The 18,031-nt window shown below is 41.3% G+C and overlaps 1 long non-coding RNA gene across 1 annotated transcript in view; it reads left to right on the forward strand.

Annotated features, from left to right (window-relative positions):
* The window catches only part of LOC143942976 (uncharacterized), an 83,618-nt gene extending 68,445 nt beyond the window's left edge, over positions 1–15,173 (forward strand). The window contains exon 3 of the long non-coding RNA XR_013264865.1: positions 7,211–15,173. This is a non-coding gene — a long non-coding RNA (uncharacterized LOC143942976). The remainder of the gene's footprint in view (positions 1–7,210) is intronic.
* Positions 15,174–18,031: the final 2,858 nt, after the last annotated feature.

An 18,031-nucleotide genomic window follows, 5' to 3' on the forward strand; every position in this document is an offset into this window, starting at 1 on the left:
TAAAAAAAAAAGAATTGCTGGCAATAAAAAATAAATTAATAGCGTCTAGTCCTCCCTAACCCATACTAGGCCCTTTGGGTGTAACATGGGAAACCATGTTAAATGGACTGCAGTGTGTTTCTGCAAACTGCAAAAGGCACTAAAAATTGCATTGTTGTGAACCTAAACATAATGTTTAGCATGTCTACTATGATTTGTAAGCAATTTTGTTACATGGTTAATGACCAAAAATTGCAAATGCAGAATGAGCATTAAAGCCCAACTAAACTCACAGTTTTAAAATCAAAAAAAATATATGAAAGAGATAAACATTGTACTAACAAGCTGAATTTTCATAGTCTTTCCTACATTTTTCTTTTACAGCAGCTGTGCAGAGAGTCTACTGTAAATATGACTGTCCAGTCCAATAGGCACCAAAGTTAAGTTGGCCATACACGGTTCAAATTTCGGCTGATTCCTGTGAAGCCCAGATTTGGGTGGCTCTGCCGACACCACCCAGCTTGACAACATTTGATATGTGGAAAAAAAGATGGCCAAAGAGCCAATCATCTGCAATCACTGTTCGGTTATTCAGCCCTGGGTACTGGCTGTCAGAATATTATAGCCAGCAGGAGATTTGTCCATCCATTCTCTTTAGCATAGGTGGGTGAATGTATAGATTCTGGCCTGAATGAGAGATATCTTCACATGTGTGGCCAGCTTTAGACCTAGTAGACTTAATAATCATCACACAGACCTTGTCAGACATCTATATCTCTGCAATACGAGTCTGTGTGAGTACTAGGGATGAGCTTGGAGCAGCGAACAATTTGGGGTGTTCGCGGCAAATTCAAAAAGCCGTGGAACACCCTGTAAAAGTCTATGGAAGAAATCTAAAGTGCTGATTTTAAAGGCTTATATGCAAGTTATTGTCATAAAAAGTGTTTGGGGAACTGGGTCCTACCCCAGGGGACATGTATCAATGCAAAAATAAGTTTTAAAAATGGCTGTTTTTTCGGGAGCAGTGATTTTATGGTTGAATATATGTTTATTGTTACAAATCAGGTAGGGAGCAGTGATTTTAATAATGCTTAAACAGCACCTTCAGGTCTGGTATGGATTTTAAGGGGAACTCCACGCCAATTTTTTTTTTGCCGTGGAGCTCCCCCCCAAAAATCCATACCAGACCCTTTATCCGAGCACGCAACCTGGCAGGCCACAGGAAAATAGGGGCGGATGAGAGAGCGCCCCCCCTCCTGAAACGTACCAGGCCACATGCCCTCAACATTGGGAGGATGCTTTAGGGGTCTGTGACCCCTCAAAGCACCAAGGGCCTCATCCCCACAACCCTGGCCAGTGGTTGTAGGGGTCTGCGGGCGGGAGGGCTTATCAAAATCTGGAAGCCCCCTTTAATAAGGGGACCCCCAGATCCTGCCCCCCCTGTTTGAAATGGTAAGGGGGAACAAAAGTACCCCTACCATTTCACAAAAAAAGTGTAAAAAAAAACAAAAAAAAACACACAGACGGAAACGTGTGTTACATCAGAGGGGACAGAGTCACCATACGTCACCGGGGAAGCCCGGCATTCTCCTTGCGTCAGAGGGGGACGGGGTCAGGTGACGGGTGGCCCCGCCCTCCTCAGCTAAGAAGTGTCAGGCTGCTGGGATTCTGGTGGAGACAGGATGGATGCGCTGTGCTGGAGGGAGAGATCACCGATCGCTGGATCAGATCACCCATCACTGGACCCCGGAGAGATGATCATCCATCGCTGGATAGCAAGAGTGGATTACCACTGCTGGAATCAAATTTTTTTTTTTTTTTTTAATAAAGGACTTTTTCCAATGGTGTCTGTGTGTTTTTTTAACTTTTTTTACACTTTTTTTGTGAAATGGTAGGGGTCCCCTTACCATTTCAAACAAGGGGGGGCCGGGATCTGTGGGTGTTAAAGGGGGCTTCCAGATTCTGATAAGCCCCCTGCCCACAGACCCCACAACCACCGGCCAGGGTTGTGGGGATGAGGCCCTCGTCCCCAAAAATCAAAACCGGACCCTTTATCTGAGCACGCAACCTGGCAGGCCGCAGGAAAAGAGGGGGGGACGAGAGAGTGCCCCCCACCTCCTGAACCGTACCAGGCCACATGTCCTCAACATTGGGAGGATGCTTTGGGGGTCTGTGACAATTCATTATAGCTGCGAGTGCTATTAAACTATAAACTGCCATTTGTAAAACTTTTTTTTGCATTGATACATGTCCCCTGGGGCAGGACCCAGGTCCCCAAAACCTTTTTAGGACAATAACTTGCATATTAGCCGTTAAAATGAACACTTTTGATTTTGAACGATTGAGTCCCATAGACTTTAATAGGGTTCTAAAGTTCACACAAAGTTTAGGTCTGTTCGCAGGTTCTGGTGCGAACCAAACAAGGGGGTGTTCAGCTCATCCTTAGTGAGGACCAGTGATGTAAGTAACTCAGTTAAAATAAACTGAGTTACTTAACGCAGTTACTTTAGAGGGTAACGAGTAATCTAACTGATTTCGCTTCCCCTCACGGTAACTCAGTTCCCATTACTTGGGTGGCGTTACCGCAATTACATCTACTGCCTGGGAGGCCCGCTGTGGCCGTGCTGCCTGGCCGTTCATTCCGCTGCAAGAAGGGGGGTTTTCGCCCACTGAGCTGAGAAGAGGCTGAGACTCAGAGTGACTGTCTGGACTGCCCCATCCCGCCCCACCTATCCAGAGAGAGAAAATGTGGGGACGCGGAACGGACACTGAAAAATTAAGTGAGCTGACCAGCGAGTGAAGGGGAGGGTCTCTCTCTCTACCCATGAGGAAAGGCATCCCTGGAGGTATTCAAGTAAGTGACTGTCTGACGATTCGAATTGCAGTGCAATTGAGCCATCCCAAGTCCTCCACCACCTCTGCTTCTTACTGATCCCATCCCTACCCACCCACCATCACTTCTACAACAGAGGTAATAAGGGGGTATATGGTAGGGATGAGATCAGTGGTGGTGGGGGATGGGATCAGTAAGAGGCAGAGATGGTGGTAGGAGAGGATGGCACCACCGCTGCCTGCCACCCCCCCAAGTACCACTGCTGCCACCCCCCCAAGTACCACCGCTGCCACCCCTCAAGTACCACCGCTGCCACCCCCTCAAGTACCACTGCTGCCACCCCTGTCACAGTTACTTTGCTGAGTAACTAATTACTTTTCCAATGTAGTAACCGAGTTACTAACGCAATTACTTTTTGGGAGAAGTAATTTGTAACTTAACTTATTACTATTTTAAAGTAAGATGACAAACACTGGTGAGGACATTGGTGACAGAGGGCAGAGGTTTACAGAATAGATGTTCTGGTTTCACTTCGGCATTAGAGATCTGCATGCTTCTTCATAGTGAGCGTCCTAAAGATCAAAGCCAGATAAAGACAGACAATTAGCAATGCAACCTAGCAATAGTAAACCCTGCATCTCTTGCTTTACAGGTTTTCTTTAATCCTGTTTGCAATTTGCACTGACAACCTGTTTATTAGCTATGTAAACACTTTCACTCCAAGTTTCACATTTTAGTTTTGGTGGAAGGGGTTAAAAACCATTGTGGTGTGAAATTATACTCATCTTTTCATCATTGATGTGAGGCTCCAGGACAACAAAGCTTTTCTCTCACAGGATTCCATAGAACCCTATGGTTCCTCCTAAGGTTGCCAAGGCCCGGGTCCCTGTAGCTGTCAGCAGTGGCACATTGATCTCCCGTAATAAATGTAAAACCCTCTGAGGAAGTCATGCGATCTGTGAGACAATGAGTAAGGGCAGAGCCGGTGACGTCAGGACATCTGAACCAGGAAGTCTGAAAAAGGGATCTCTAAATCTTTGAAACAAAGGGCCAGATTACTGCCCTTCAAACTTTAGGGGGGCTGGACTGTGGCTACTGGGAATAGGAAATGGAGAGAGGGGAGAGAAGCGCCAGAGAGCCCAACTGTCAGAGCTGGGCTCTCCGCCCTCCCTTCTCAGTGCTCAGCTGTCAGTTAATTGCCAGCACCCATCGTTCCATAGCGGCTCACCTGTTGATCATTTCCTGCTCGTCAGTCCAACCTACAGCCGGCCCCGTCTGGCTATTTAAACTGCCTAGTTCATTTCTTCCATACCTTTGCCTTGGTCAAACATATCTGGAGACTGTCTGCTATGTTCCTGTTGAAGACTTGCCTGGTTGATGTCCTTTCTGGTTGCTGAACCTTTGCTGAATTTTTTTTAATAAACACTTGAGGTAATACACTCACATGGTGGAAGATTATACAGGCATGTCAGGGTGGAATGCAGCCCTTCGTCCTAGGTAGGTGGGTGACTTGAGCCGCTGGCAGGTAGACATGACAAGCAGCTGGAGAGACAAAGGCAGAGATTGTGAGGGCGGGTAGCTGTGATGACAGAAGCCATGACCACAGCCCCTGAGTCTACTGTGTAGTCAAAAAGAGCTGGAGTCATGCCGGGAGGAACTACCATATGGGGAAGACATGACAGCCCAGAACAAACACCAAGTGTGCATGTAAAAAAGTCAGCATTGAACGCGTTTCAGAAGAACCATTAGCTTCTTTCATCAGCCTGACGTGGTGGTCTGCCTCCAGGGGATAAATAGCATGGAGAGCAGAAAATGCCCTCACATCTGTAGAAAGAAACAAAGCCATAGGCTTTCTGTTCAGTTGGAGTAAAAAAGAGTAATCATTGGTGTTAGTGAAAGAATTTGTTCCCCATCTCTTGTGTCAGTGGGAGGAACAGTACCAATTGGTGATGATGTCAGGGGGTGGAATAGTGCTCTGTCTTTGGTGCCAGTGAAATGAATAGTGCCTCATATCAGTGGAAGGAATAGTTCCCCAAGGGCCGGATAAAGGCAAACAAAGGGCCACAATTGGCTAATGGGACACAGTTTGGACACTAAGTTATCTCCTAAGGGGAAAGTCTATGCGCTTTTAATCGGTAAAGCACCAGTGCTGCGCAGAGACAAATGTGAGTCGATTTTTTAAATAATTTTTAAATTCATTTTTGAATAAAAATTGAAATGTTTTAATGGTGAAAACACTATGGTTGTTTCAATCCTCTTCCTGAGCACCAAATGGGGAACATAAAAAATGTAGAGAACAATACGACCAAGTAAAGAAGCAGTGGAGGTGCAAAATTCCATCCGGAGAAGTCTGAGCATTATTTGTGCTCCACTATTGTGCATATAGGTCAAATAATAAGGTGAGAGTATAGAGCAGAAGGTGGTGGATCACAGGTGGAGTCTCATGTGAAAAATAGAAGCGATTGAAGAGCACAAAGTACAAATAAAGAAAAACATTTAATTTTGGAATAACATGATTGCATGTAATGTAAAGGATTTTCAACACAACAATTTTGTGTTTAAATAGTGGTTATATGGTATTTTTTATTTTGTTTTATTATTATATGATATTTTTTATTTTGGTTTGTTGATAGTTTCTGATTATAAGGTATATCAAAAACACCTTTTTGTGATATATTACAGTGAAGGAGTGGTGAGGCGTGTTGGGTATGATACACATTGATCTCCCACCTATGCTGGCCAACAATCCATGGGCATAATTTTCCACTTACCGTTACAAAAACCAATCGATCATTCACACTGATTGATGTAATTGTTCACTACAATTTTCACTTTTTGTGTTCTGTTATCATTCTATCATTCTCTGAGCTCCTCAGGGTTAATTTGCCTGGTTTTGTGATATTCAAAGATGTCAATATTCAAGTAAAAAATAAAACTAACAATAATGCAAAATAATATTAAATGAACAAATTAGGTGAAAACTATATATATATATATATATATATATATATATATATATATATATATATATATATATATATATATATATTAAATATAAAACATATATATTTTATATTATAAAGGGTAGCTGCAAAATCAGTGTATTTTGCCACAGATATATATAAATACTTAAATTCTGTGCATACCGAACATTTTGTAAAATTGTGAAAGTGCTGCTACTCAAAAAAAAACAAAAAAACAATTATATATAATTATATATATATTAAATATAAAACATATATATTTTATATTATAAAGGGTAGCTGCAAAATCAGTGTATTTTGCCACAGATATATATAAATACTTAAATTCTGTGCATACCGAACATTTTGTAAAATTGTGAAAGTGCTGCTACTCAAAAAAAAAAAAAAAAAAAAAAAAAAATATATATATATATATATATATATATATATATATATATATACAACTGATTGCGCAATCACATATTATACCACATAGAAGAAAAAAATCCACATAAGTTGTATCATAAAAGGTATCAAAAAAAGTGTGTTCATTGTAGTATTAAAATAACTTTAAAAAATAAAAGTCAATAGGTGTCTTAATACGGAATTGTGAAAATTCACGCTATTAAATGATGTATATTAAACAAAGCCTCTTACCAGAGTAGATGGACCCCAAGTTATAGGGATCAAAAGCGCATGATTCAATTTAGGCTCAGCTGCCATGCTCCACTCCTTCACCACCATCAGGAGATCTGGTATTGCTGGTTCACCTTGATATGGAAATCCTTCCAATGTCTCAAAAAATACTCCAAGTTTCCATGATAATCACCCTGAGTGCTCAACAAATATCAAGAAGAGAAAGACTCCATAGTGCAGTACGTTGTTAAACACATTTATTGAGCAGTTCCATTGCACTTTACAGATCAAATAAATGTTTTATCATTCCCACAGTAGAAGCATCCCACACACAGTTAGCAAGCACTCCCTAGGAACACATTTAACCCTTTGATCGTTCCTGATGCTAACCCCTTCCCAGCCAGTGTGATTAGTACAGTGGCAGTGCATATTTTTTTATCACTGATCACTGTATTAGTGCCACTGGTCCCAAAAAGTGTCAAAAGTGTCAGTTAGGTGTCTTATTTGTCCGCCGCAATAGTGCAGTCCTGCTTTAAGTCACTGATCGCCATCAGTAATAAAAGAAAAAAAATTACAAAAATATATCCATAGTTTGTAGACGCTATAACTTGTGCAAACCAATGAATATATACACTTATTGTAATTTTTATTTTTTTTACCAAAAATATGTAGCAGTGTACATATTGACCTAAACTGATGAACAAATTTAATATTTAACATTTTTTATTGGGTACGTTTTAAAGCAGAAAATAAAAAATATATATATTTTTTTTAATTGTTGGTCTTTTTTTGTTTATAGCGCCAAAGAAAAAAATGCAGAGGTTATCAAATACTACCAAAAGAAATCTCTATTTGTGGGGGAAAAAAAAGGACATACGTTTTATCTGGATACAGCGTTGCACAACTACGCAGTTGTCAGTTAAAATAACGCAGTGCCGTATCGCAAAAAAATGGCCTGGTCATGAAGGGGTTAAACCTTCTGGAGCTGAATTGGTTAAAAATTATATTTATGTTAGATTGTAAGCTATTCTGAGCAGGGCCCTCTTAATCCTCTTGTATTTTATTGTATTGTAACTGTATTGTCTCCTTTTTATATTGTAAAGCGCTGCATAAATTGTTGGTGGTATATAAATCCTGAATAATAATAATAATAATAATAATAATAATAATGTTCCTAAGGGTCTGCAATTTATTAATGAAATTGAAAAACAAATATTCCACTTATCTGTATGTATTGTTAAATGGCAGATATGTCACTATGTTATATTGTGCTATACTGATGATGATATAGAAGTATTGTATTTCTAGAAGATATTTTCTGCCATTACTAAGAATTGTATTTATAATTCTATACTGCATTTGCTTGGCCAAGTTTTCATTTTCCATACAGTTAGAATAAAATGCCTCTCTTGCTAGAGACAAACAAAGGTTTTCCTTTGATGTGTTGATGCCTATGTGTGTGCCAGATGAAATGGCTGGTGGATTTTGGCAGACAGATCCAGGACACATTTATCAATGAGACTGTTACATAACATAAGCATCTGCCTGCCAAATCCAACATTGTTTGTGTTCCAGTGTTTTATTGGGAAGAGAGTGAGTAAACCCATCAAAGTGTACTCATATTCTGACAATGGAGGAAGCCATTTTGTGGGCCTAAAAAACAATGGTGGGGTTGCAGTCTCAATTGAAGTCGGTATTCAGTGTCTGATCTAAGAGGAAATTGTTTTGAGTAATGACAGGACAAACTTTGGGAGCAATAATAGATTTATTCTAAACAGGATTATAATTACACAGAAATATGTAAAACAGCACTAATTAATGGTAAAGCCTCGTACACACAACCGGATTTTCCACCGGGAAATGTGTGATGACAGGCTGTTGGCGGAAAATCTGACCGTTTGTATGCTCCATTTGACAATTGTCGGATTTTCCGCAGACAAATGTTGGATGGCAGGTGGCTTTTAAATTTTCTGTTGTCGAATTTTCCGAGTGTGTGTACGCAAGGACAAAAGTCTAAAGTACAAACACGCATGCTCGGAAGCAAAAACGAACCAGAAGCGGTCGGTCTTGAAAACTAGCATTTGTAATGGAGAATTAACATTCGTGACGTTGCAAATTATGAAATCTCAAAATGCAGCGCACAATTCTCTTCTTCTTTAATGGGATAATAATGAAGCTACTTTGCTGGTGATACTGATGGAGTTATTGCAAACTGATTTTGAAAGTTTTTTTTTTCTAGTGATATCAAGAATAATATTATTATGTTTTTTTTTTTTTTGGAAGTTACCACAACACCATTCTCCTGTATTAAAAAAAAAAAGAAAAGAGCAACAGGCGGGACTTGATTTGAGGCACACGGGGCAGAAGCATACAATTTAGTAAAAAACACGTTTTTAATAAATACAGGTAATCATATATTTACATGTTATTGCACAGTCATAAATTAGGATTTTTTATTTCATCAATATATACACATTCCAAGGGCTTAATAGTAAACATATGAAGAGTTGAGTGTTCAATAAACACAAATTATATATGAATACATGACACATTGAAGCGTCATTTAAAGAAAAAAAAAACCATTCTCCTGTAGTTTTTAAGATCAAAGATACAACTATGTTGGTGTCCCTTGTTAATTTTACATTGTATTTTTTAAAATGTAACTGCCCACTCCCAAACTGTCATTGGAAGTAAAACACATAGCCAAGTATTATTCTCCACAATTTTTTATTTAAAAAAAAGAAAACAAATCATATTAAACATGCTATCTGCCAATAGAACTTAACCAAAAAGTACATTCTATGCATCCAAAAATATACCAAATCAAATCATTATTATTCAAACAAAAAATAAAATAAAAGCCTCATGCATGTGTCCTGCTTCTTAATATAGGGAGTCAACAATGCCAAGAGTTGGTAAAAGCAGGGGTCCATCATCTGGAGAAAATTCTGAAAATCATCTGGATTATTCTGCTGGAGCTCCCGCAGCAAAGGCATATGACATAATTGGTCACGATTAATAAAGCAACCAATTTTTGGTCCAATAAATCCAAACAAAATTTAAACTCTTTTTTTCCCCAAATAGGGCTTTCTTTTGGTGGTATTTGATCATCTCTGTGGTTTTTATTTTTTTGCGCTATAAACAAAAAAAGAGAGCCAATTTTGAAAAAAACACAATCTTTTGTAGTTTTTGCTGTAATAAATAGCCCCAATTTTTTTAAAGTTCCTCAGTTTAGGCTGATATGTATTCTTCCACATATTTTTGGTAATAAAAATCACAAAAAGCATATATTGATTTGTTTTGGTTCATTGATTGGTTTGCACAAAAGTTATAGCGTCTACAAAATAGGGGATAGATTTATGGCATATTTTTTTTTTTTTTTACTAGTAATGGCGGCGATCTGCGATTTTTATTGAGATTGCGACATTATAACAGACACATCAATCACTTTTGACACATTTTTGTGTCGATTGACAATTATACAGCGATCAGTGCTATGAAAATGCACTGATTACTGTATAACACTAGGGGGTGATCAAGGGCTTAACTGTGTTCCCTATGTGTGTGTTCTAACTGTGGGGGATGGGACTGAGTAGAGGAGATGAGAGATCGCGGTTCCCAGCTCGTAGGAACTCACAATCTTTCTCTCCTCTCCTCACAGAACTGACTGTTCTGCCTCTCGTGACCGTGATCGCTCATGGCTGGAGGTCATCACGACCGCCGGTCACGAGCATCAGCACTCCCGCTGTGCAGCGAGTGTGTGCCTGCTATCCCGCTTAAAGGGACCAATGTATGGTTACGATGGTTCGCGGGATCGTGCCAACCTGCCGTTGTGTAACGGCGGCTGGTTGGCAAGTGGTAAAAGGATAACTCCACTTTCGAAAAAAAAATAGCAAATAAAGAAAAAATAATATAGCATATACAATTGCAGCACAAGTCATATTGTAATTGAATGTTATTAAAAATTACCTTTCCTTTTCAATCTGCAGCTCCTGTAATGGTTTGTAAATGCATTGCAATATGGCTACATGAAGTTGTTCTGTACACAGAGTGTTACTGACCACTCCCCAGAAACATAATTTCCTGCTTGTGTGCCTAAGGTACAAGTCAGATTTAAGGCATCCTCTGCAACAAAAAATTTCATTTTTGGTGACATAATCTCTGTAGGAACACGTCTAAAGGGGTACAGGCCCAGCAGATTTCCTCATTAGTGCCCAGAAGGTGCACAGCTGATAGATAATTACGAAACCACTCCCATTAGACCCACTCAGAACAGGAATACAGAGGCACAAATAGGGATTTCTTCAGAATAACAAAAGGTAGGAATCTGCAACTGATATTGTAATGTTATTATAATATTTGCAATGTACATAGATTAACCAGAGGGGAATATTATTTTCTCAACAAAAGTGGAAATGTTTATTTTTTTTAAAGTTTGAGCACACGTATTTTTGACTTTGTTTCAGTTAATTTACTAAGATAAATGAAAACTCAGTTTGAAAATGAACATTTACTTTGAACATGCTAAACCTGTTCAACTCCTTTAGTAAATCAATCCCACTGCTATCTATCATCTGATTTATAACACTACACAACACCTCTCCCTTATGTCATTGGGGTGTGTGTGTGTGTGTGTGTGTGTGCGTGTGTGCGTGTGTGCGTGTGCGTGTAGGGGGGGTTGCTTGGGGGTGTTGTGTAGTCAGTGGCGGCTGGTGCTTAATTTTTTTTTGGTGGGGGGGTGGCAAACAATGCAGCAGAGGCAATGTTCAGTTCAGAATATTGCTGATCAACAGGTATTTTTCTGTATTTGTAGCATTTTTGAAGAAATAAAACATGGTTTCCCCAGTCACACAGTCCCCCATACAGTTAGAAAGCACAAACAAGGAACAAATTTAATTCCTTGATCGCCCCTGATGTTAACCCCTTCCCTGCTAGTGTCATTAGTACAATGTCAGTGCATTGCAGTTCCGTGCAGTTTTAGCACTAATTACTGTAATAATGTCACTGGTTCCCAAAAAAGTCTAAAAAATCTCAGTCAGGTGTCCGATCTGTCCACTGCAATGTCGCAGTCCCGCTAAAAATCACAGATCGCTGGCAGCAGTTTTTTTACTACAAAAAAAAAAATAATAATAAAAAAAATGCCATAAATCTATCCCCTATTTTGTAGACACGATAACGTTTGTGCAAACCAATTACCGTATATACTCGAGTATAAGCCGACCCAAATATAAGCCAAGGCACCTAATTTTAGCACAAAAATCTTGGAAAATGTATTAACTCAGGTATAAGCCTAGGGTGGGAGATGCAGCAGCTACTGTAAGTAAAAAAGAGGGCCAACATCTTCAGCCTCACTGCGCCCATTTGCAGCCCCACTGTGCCCTCTGAATGCCTCACTGTGCCATCTGCATGCCCCACAGTGCCATCTGCATGCCCCACTGTGTCAATCTGCAGCCTCATGTGCCTGATCTCTAGTCGGCTGCCGTGCAGTGTAACAAAGCCCTGCCTTCTCCTCGTCCTCGTCCACTGATTCAGTTTCCCAGCAGTGAGTCAGTGTTCTGCCTATCACAGATGAGGACGAGGAGAAGGCAGGGCTTTGTTACACTACATGACCGCCGGCTAGACTGCATGTCACAGCACCGGGAGATCAGGCGCATGAGGCTGCAGATGGGCACAGTGACTCGAGTATAAGCCGGCTTTTTCAACACAAAAAAAGTGCTGAAAAACTCAGCTTATACTCGAGTATATACAGTAATATACAGTATACAGTAATATATATACAGTAATATACGTTTATTACGATTTTTTTTTTTACCAAAAATATGTAGCAGAATACATATCGGTCTAAACTGATGAATACATTTTTTTTGGAATTGTTTTATAGCAGAATTATTTCAAAATTGTCGATTTTTTTTTGTTTATAGCGCAAAAAATAAAAAACGCAGAGGTGATCAAATACCACCAAAAGAAAACTCTATTTGTAGGAAAAAATGGACATCAATTTTGTTTGGGTAAAGTGCCGCACGACGGTGCAAGTGAATGAATGACTTGTATAGCGCTACCTATACGAACTGCATCGCCTCAGGGCGCTTTTCTTGCCACTGTTGTCCATCTGCAGCTATTTATGCAGTCCTTTAACCTGTAGAGTCCCAACACACTTAGAACATTGACATACACAAACACAAGGAAAAAATGGACATCAATTTTGTTTGGGTAAACCGCCGCACGACGGTGCAAGTGAATGAATGAATGACTTGTATAGTGCTACCTATACGAACTGAACATCATGGACATCAATTTTGTTTGGGTAAAGCACCGCATGACGGCGCAAGTGAATGAATGAATGACTTGTATAGTGCTACCTATATGAACTGAATCACCTCAGGGCACTTTTCTTGCCACTGGTGTCCATCTGCAGCTATTTATGCAGTCCTTTAACCTGTAGAGTCCCAACACACTTAGAATATTGACATACACAAACACACATTACAGCCAATTTTTTTGGACAGGGTCTAATTAACCTACCAGCATGTCTTTGGAGTGTGGGAGGAAACCAGAGTACCCAGAGGAAACCCACGCAGGCACAGGGAGAACATGCAAACTCCAGGCAGATAGTGCCTGTGGTTGGGATTTGAACCAGCAACCCTATTGCTGCTAGGTGAAAGTGCTAACCACTACACCACTGTGCTGCAAGTGATGCAGTGCGTATAGCAAAAAATGGCCTGGTCAGGAAGTGGGTTAATCCTTCCGGGGCTGAAAGGGTTAAAGTGGGAATCTCCTCTCTGACATATGTTACTGGAAAGTAAGCAAGATGCACCATATTGTTCGGTTGTTTCCTCCATCTCTGGTTGTCTGCTATTGTGTCTTGTTCCTTCTGATCCAGTTCAGAACGGGGGTTTCTTGGAAGAAAGCAACGCATTGAAAGAGGACCAGCTGTACATATGTCAGACAACGGATGCCTGTGTTCAGCACAGCCATGCAATCAACCTAGAGGCGACGGCAAACATCACCAGTACAACTGAATACTCGGTCTGCCAAGAAGCCAGATGCTATTTTATGGGAAAAATGTCCTTGCCTCAGCTTGATGTCTAAGAGCTGTGATTTCTGGCCAAAGACTCAAAGACTGCTGCATGGGCCGAAGACATCAAGATGTCCAAAACAAAATCTTTTACTCATCTTTTTAAAATGAAACATCGTAATCAAGCCACTGTTTTATTTCTATGCAGGTTTTAATCAAGTTTCCATTTGTGAAAAATAAAAAAAATAAAAAATGTGACTTTTCCCGTATGATAATGCTATAGATGGATTTACGTGAGCTGTGATGAGTAGCTAGCGAAAAATGAACTTAATGACATATGTAATTGCAAATGACTTTATGAAAGGACACATGTACTGGAGCAAATCATTAAAATGGATTTGTGGCATTTACACAAAGGATATTTCCTCTTGGGAAATCAGGTGAATCACAAATGTATTTATTGACTGGTCTGACACTTAACCAAATCCTGACGAAAAAACAGACCTCAAAGGCAAGGAAGTGCAGCTCTACTCAGCTTTACAGATGTAGGCCGCTGAGTCTATTAGAAACTTCAATAAGCAGGTTTTTCGTGATTGAGTGACACATTCGTATGCGCTCATTTTCTCCCCAAAAAATATTGTGCATCAAAGCAGCATGCAAAAAAACACTTGGTAACCTTCATGGTAGAGTTTATTATTTTGCCAGTGCACACTTAAGGGCTTACTTCTATTTACCAAACTTTTACTCGCGATTCACAAATTTTTCACATAAGGCTCAATTAGAAATATGAGTAACTATAGGGTGATAGGATTGCAAATCTTGGGTAAAACAAATCAATAAATAACCCCTATGGGGTCTATTTATCAATGAGTTCACCCAAGATTCATTTAGCAAAATGTGTGCATCTTGGGTGAAAATGTTGATAAAAACACCCATAATTGGCTATTATTATAGATTTTTTCATATTAACCTAAAATATAGTCTTACTTGAGTGTATGTTTGAAATAAATCAGACAGTCCACTCAAAAACAGAAGATTGCATATTTAAAGTGGTTGTAAACCCTTAAAATAAAATTGCAAAAAAAAAACCCCACAAAGACAAAGGCATAATGAGCTACAGTGGCGTCGCTAGGGGGTGGCTTTTGGGGCTATAGCCCTGAATCTGGGACCCATAGCCCCGAGTCTCTTCAGTGGTTCCCAAGGGGAGAGGAGGCTTTCTGGGGACCTTAATGTAAGCGGGGGGCTCTCTGGGGACCCTGATGCAAGGGGCAGGATCTCGGGGACCCTGCTTTAAGGGGGAGGCTCTCTGGGGACCCTAATGTAAGGGAGGCTTTCTGGGAGCCCTGATGTAAGTAGGGGGCTCTCTGGGGAACCTGATGCAAGGGGGATGCTCTCTGGGGACTCTGATGTAAGGAGGAGACTCTCTGGGGACCCTGATGTAAGGGGGGCTCTCTGGGGATCCTGATGTAAGTGGGGGGCTCTCTGGGGATATATACGCACACACGTATATTACTGTATATGCATGTATTTGCTTGCCCAAGCGTATGACTTTCTTTACTACGCTGCTATGGGCTATAGCCCCAGATCTTTTGTAGACCTAGCAACGCCCCTGATGAGCTAGTATGCATAGCATATTAGTTTATTATGAATTACTTACCGGAGATTGAAGCCCTGGCATCGGTCATCATTCAGCGCTTCGGCGGCCGACATCTTTCCTGGGGGCTACTTCCGGGTATCGCGGCATTGGCGCTGTAATTGGCTGGAGTCGCGATGACGTCACTCCTGCCGGTAACAGCACAGTGTAACTGAAGCAACAGTTTGCTTCAGTTTGATTAAGTGCGCATGTGCCGATGACGTTGGCCCATGCAAATACAGGGATATCTCCTAAACCGTGCAGGTTTAGGAGATATCCAGTGTATCTACAGTTAAGCCTAATTATAGGCTTGCCTGTAATATAAAGTGGTTGTCCTCTGGGTTGGTCGGGAATGGAGAACCAACCATACACTATATTGTCAAAAGTATTGGGACACCTTTCCACGCACATGAACTTTAAAGGGGCTGTAAAGGTACATGTTTTTTCACCTTAATGCATTCTATGTATTAAGGTGAAAAACCATCCGAAAATTAGGGGCACCCCAGCCCCCCTGTTTACTTACCTGAGCCCTCGAAAGTCCCACGCCGTGAATACGCTGGCTTCTCGACTGGGCTTCTCAGCTCTTCTCGGCTCATTCATTGGATGATTGATAGCAATGCAGCCATTGGCTCGCTCTGCTGTCAATCAAATCAATGACGTGGCACGCTGGGGGGCAGGGCCTGAGTGATACAGTCAGCGGCTATAGCTGTATCACAGGAACGTGCCTGCGAGCTAACCCCCTTGGGACAGCGCTTCCCAGAACTGGGGTTAGCTGATGCAGGGAGGAGCTGAGACAGCCGCCGAGGGACCCCAGAAGACGAGGATCAGGGCCACTCTGTGCAAAATGAGCTGCACTGTGGAGGTAAGTATGACATGTTTGTTTTTTTTTGTTTTTTAAAGGAACCTTTACAACTCCTTTAATGGCATCCTAGTCTTAGTCTGTAGGGTTTAATATTGAGTTGTCCTACCCTTTGCAGCTATAACAGCTTCAACTCTTCTGGGAAGGCTGTCCACAAGGTTTAGGAGTGTGTCTATGGGAATATTTGACCATTCTTCCAGAAGTGCATTGGTGAGGTGAGGCACTGATGTTGGACGAGAAGGCCTGGCACTGATGTTGGATGAGAAGGTCAGGAGTCTGTGTAGGTCAGTCAAGTTCCTCCACCCCAAACTCGCTCATTCATGTCTTTATGAACTTTGCTTTGTTCACTGGTGCGCAGTCATGTTGGAACAGGAAAGGGCCATCCCCAAACTGTTCCTACAAATTTGGAAGCATGAAATTGTCCAAAATGTATTAGTATGCTGACACCCTAAGAGTTCCCTTCACCGAAACTAAGGGGCCAAGCCCAACCCCTGAAAAACAATCCCACACCATAATCCCCCCTCCTCCTAATGATTTGGAAGAATGGCCAAATACTTTTTGCAATATAGTGTGGATAAGCAAGTTTGAGTCCTGACCTCAACCTTATAGAACACCTTTGGGATGAATTAGAGCAGAGACTGCGAGTCAGGCCTTCTTGTCCAATATCAGTGCCTGACTTCACAAATGCGCTTCTGGAAGAATGTTCAAACATTCCTCCCATAGACATACTCCTAAACCTTGTGGACAGCCTTCCCAGAAGAGTTGAAGCTGTAAGGGGTGGGCCAACTTAATATTGAACCCTACGAACTAAGAATGGGATCCCATTAAAATTCATGTGTGTGTAAAGGCAGGGGTCCCAATACTTTTGACAATATATTTATGATGCCATGTAAGCATCAGGAAAGTGATATTCTAGTTATAGGTGGGCCATCCCGTCCTGGGTCATCTCTTACCTTTTTAACTGCCTTGCATATGCTATTGCCAAGATATAACTGCCATAAATCCTAACTTTGTCCACCTGATAATTTTGGGTGTTCTCAACCATTCTGTGAGTTCTAGATCATTATATGGCATCTCCATGATGGAGATCCTGACAGTAATAGTGCTTTCTATTTCAGGCTGATAACACTAAGCCCTTGTACACATGGTCAGAGATTCAGTCCGAATGTGTCCGATTGCAGCGTTTTGTCGGATATTCCGACTGTGTGTGGTCTGCATCGGACTGTTTCCGTCGGAATATCCGTTGGACCAACTTTTCCAACTTGCCGGAAATATTTTCCGACAAAATGCTCCGATCGGACATACTCCGATCATGTGTAGAGAATTCCGATCGGACAAAGTGCCACGCATGCTCAGATCAAATTCCTACACCAAAGCTATTGGCTACTAGCGTGAACATAGTCCCGTCGTAACGAAATAACGTCATCACGTCGGATTTTCCGACAACTTTGTCCGACCGTGTGTATGCAACAGTTTCGGACAAAATCCGTCGGACAAAATCCGACGGATTTGGTTGTCGGAATCTCCGACTGTGTGTACAAGGGCTTAGACTGCCTTGTCAGTCAGCAGCATTTCTGTCAGCCTGTCATGTGCACTATTGCTAGATTTTTCTAGAGGGTGGTCCAACACATAGTATCCACCTTACTGCACGGTACAGTAATAGCTGGTGCTCTGGGGGTTGGACACATGCAATAGCCGTGATACTTTGCTTCATAACCACAGCAAATTTAACTCACTACAGCCTGGCAAACTTGCCCATTGAGGTCAATGCGACTGGCTACGCTACACCCTTGAAGCAAACACTTGGAACGCATTTGTGGTGCGGTGTTTCAGTACAAATAACCCCTTTGGATGGGAGAATAAAACAAAAAAAACGCACACATTCAGGAGGTGGCAGGATCGCCCTTCTGAAAACCTGGAAGCCGCTGCTCCATCCTCTGAAATGTGATTGACTGCGGATTGCTTTTCAGGGAGCTGTAGAGGCTGCTGCCCATGTGAAAGGGCCTTGCAGTAACCTGTATTTTTAGGTGTCCCTCCCTGACACATCCAGACTCTATCTTTCCCAATTTTGAATTTGCAGAAGCTGAGCTGTATTAATTAGCTAGCAGAGAGC

Source organism: Lithobates pipiens, unplaced genomic scaffold, assembly GCF_037356315.1.
Source record: "Lithobates pipiens isolate NorthernLeopardFrog02 unplaced genomic scaffold, aLitPip1_a1.2 Scaffold_30, whole genome shotgun sequence".
Classification (NCBI taxonomy): Eukaryota; Metazoa; Chordata; class Amphibia; order Anura; family Ranidae; genus Lithobates; species Lithobates pipiens.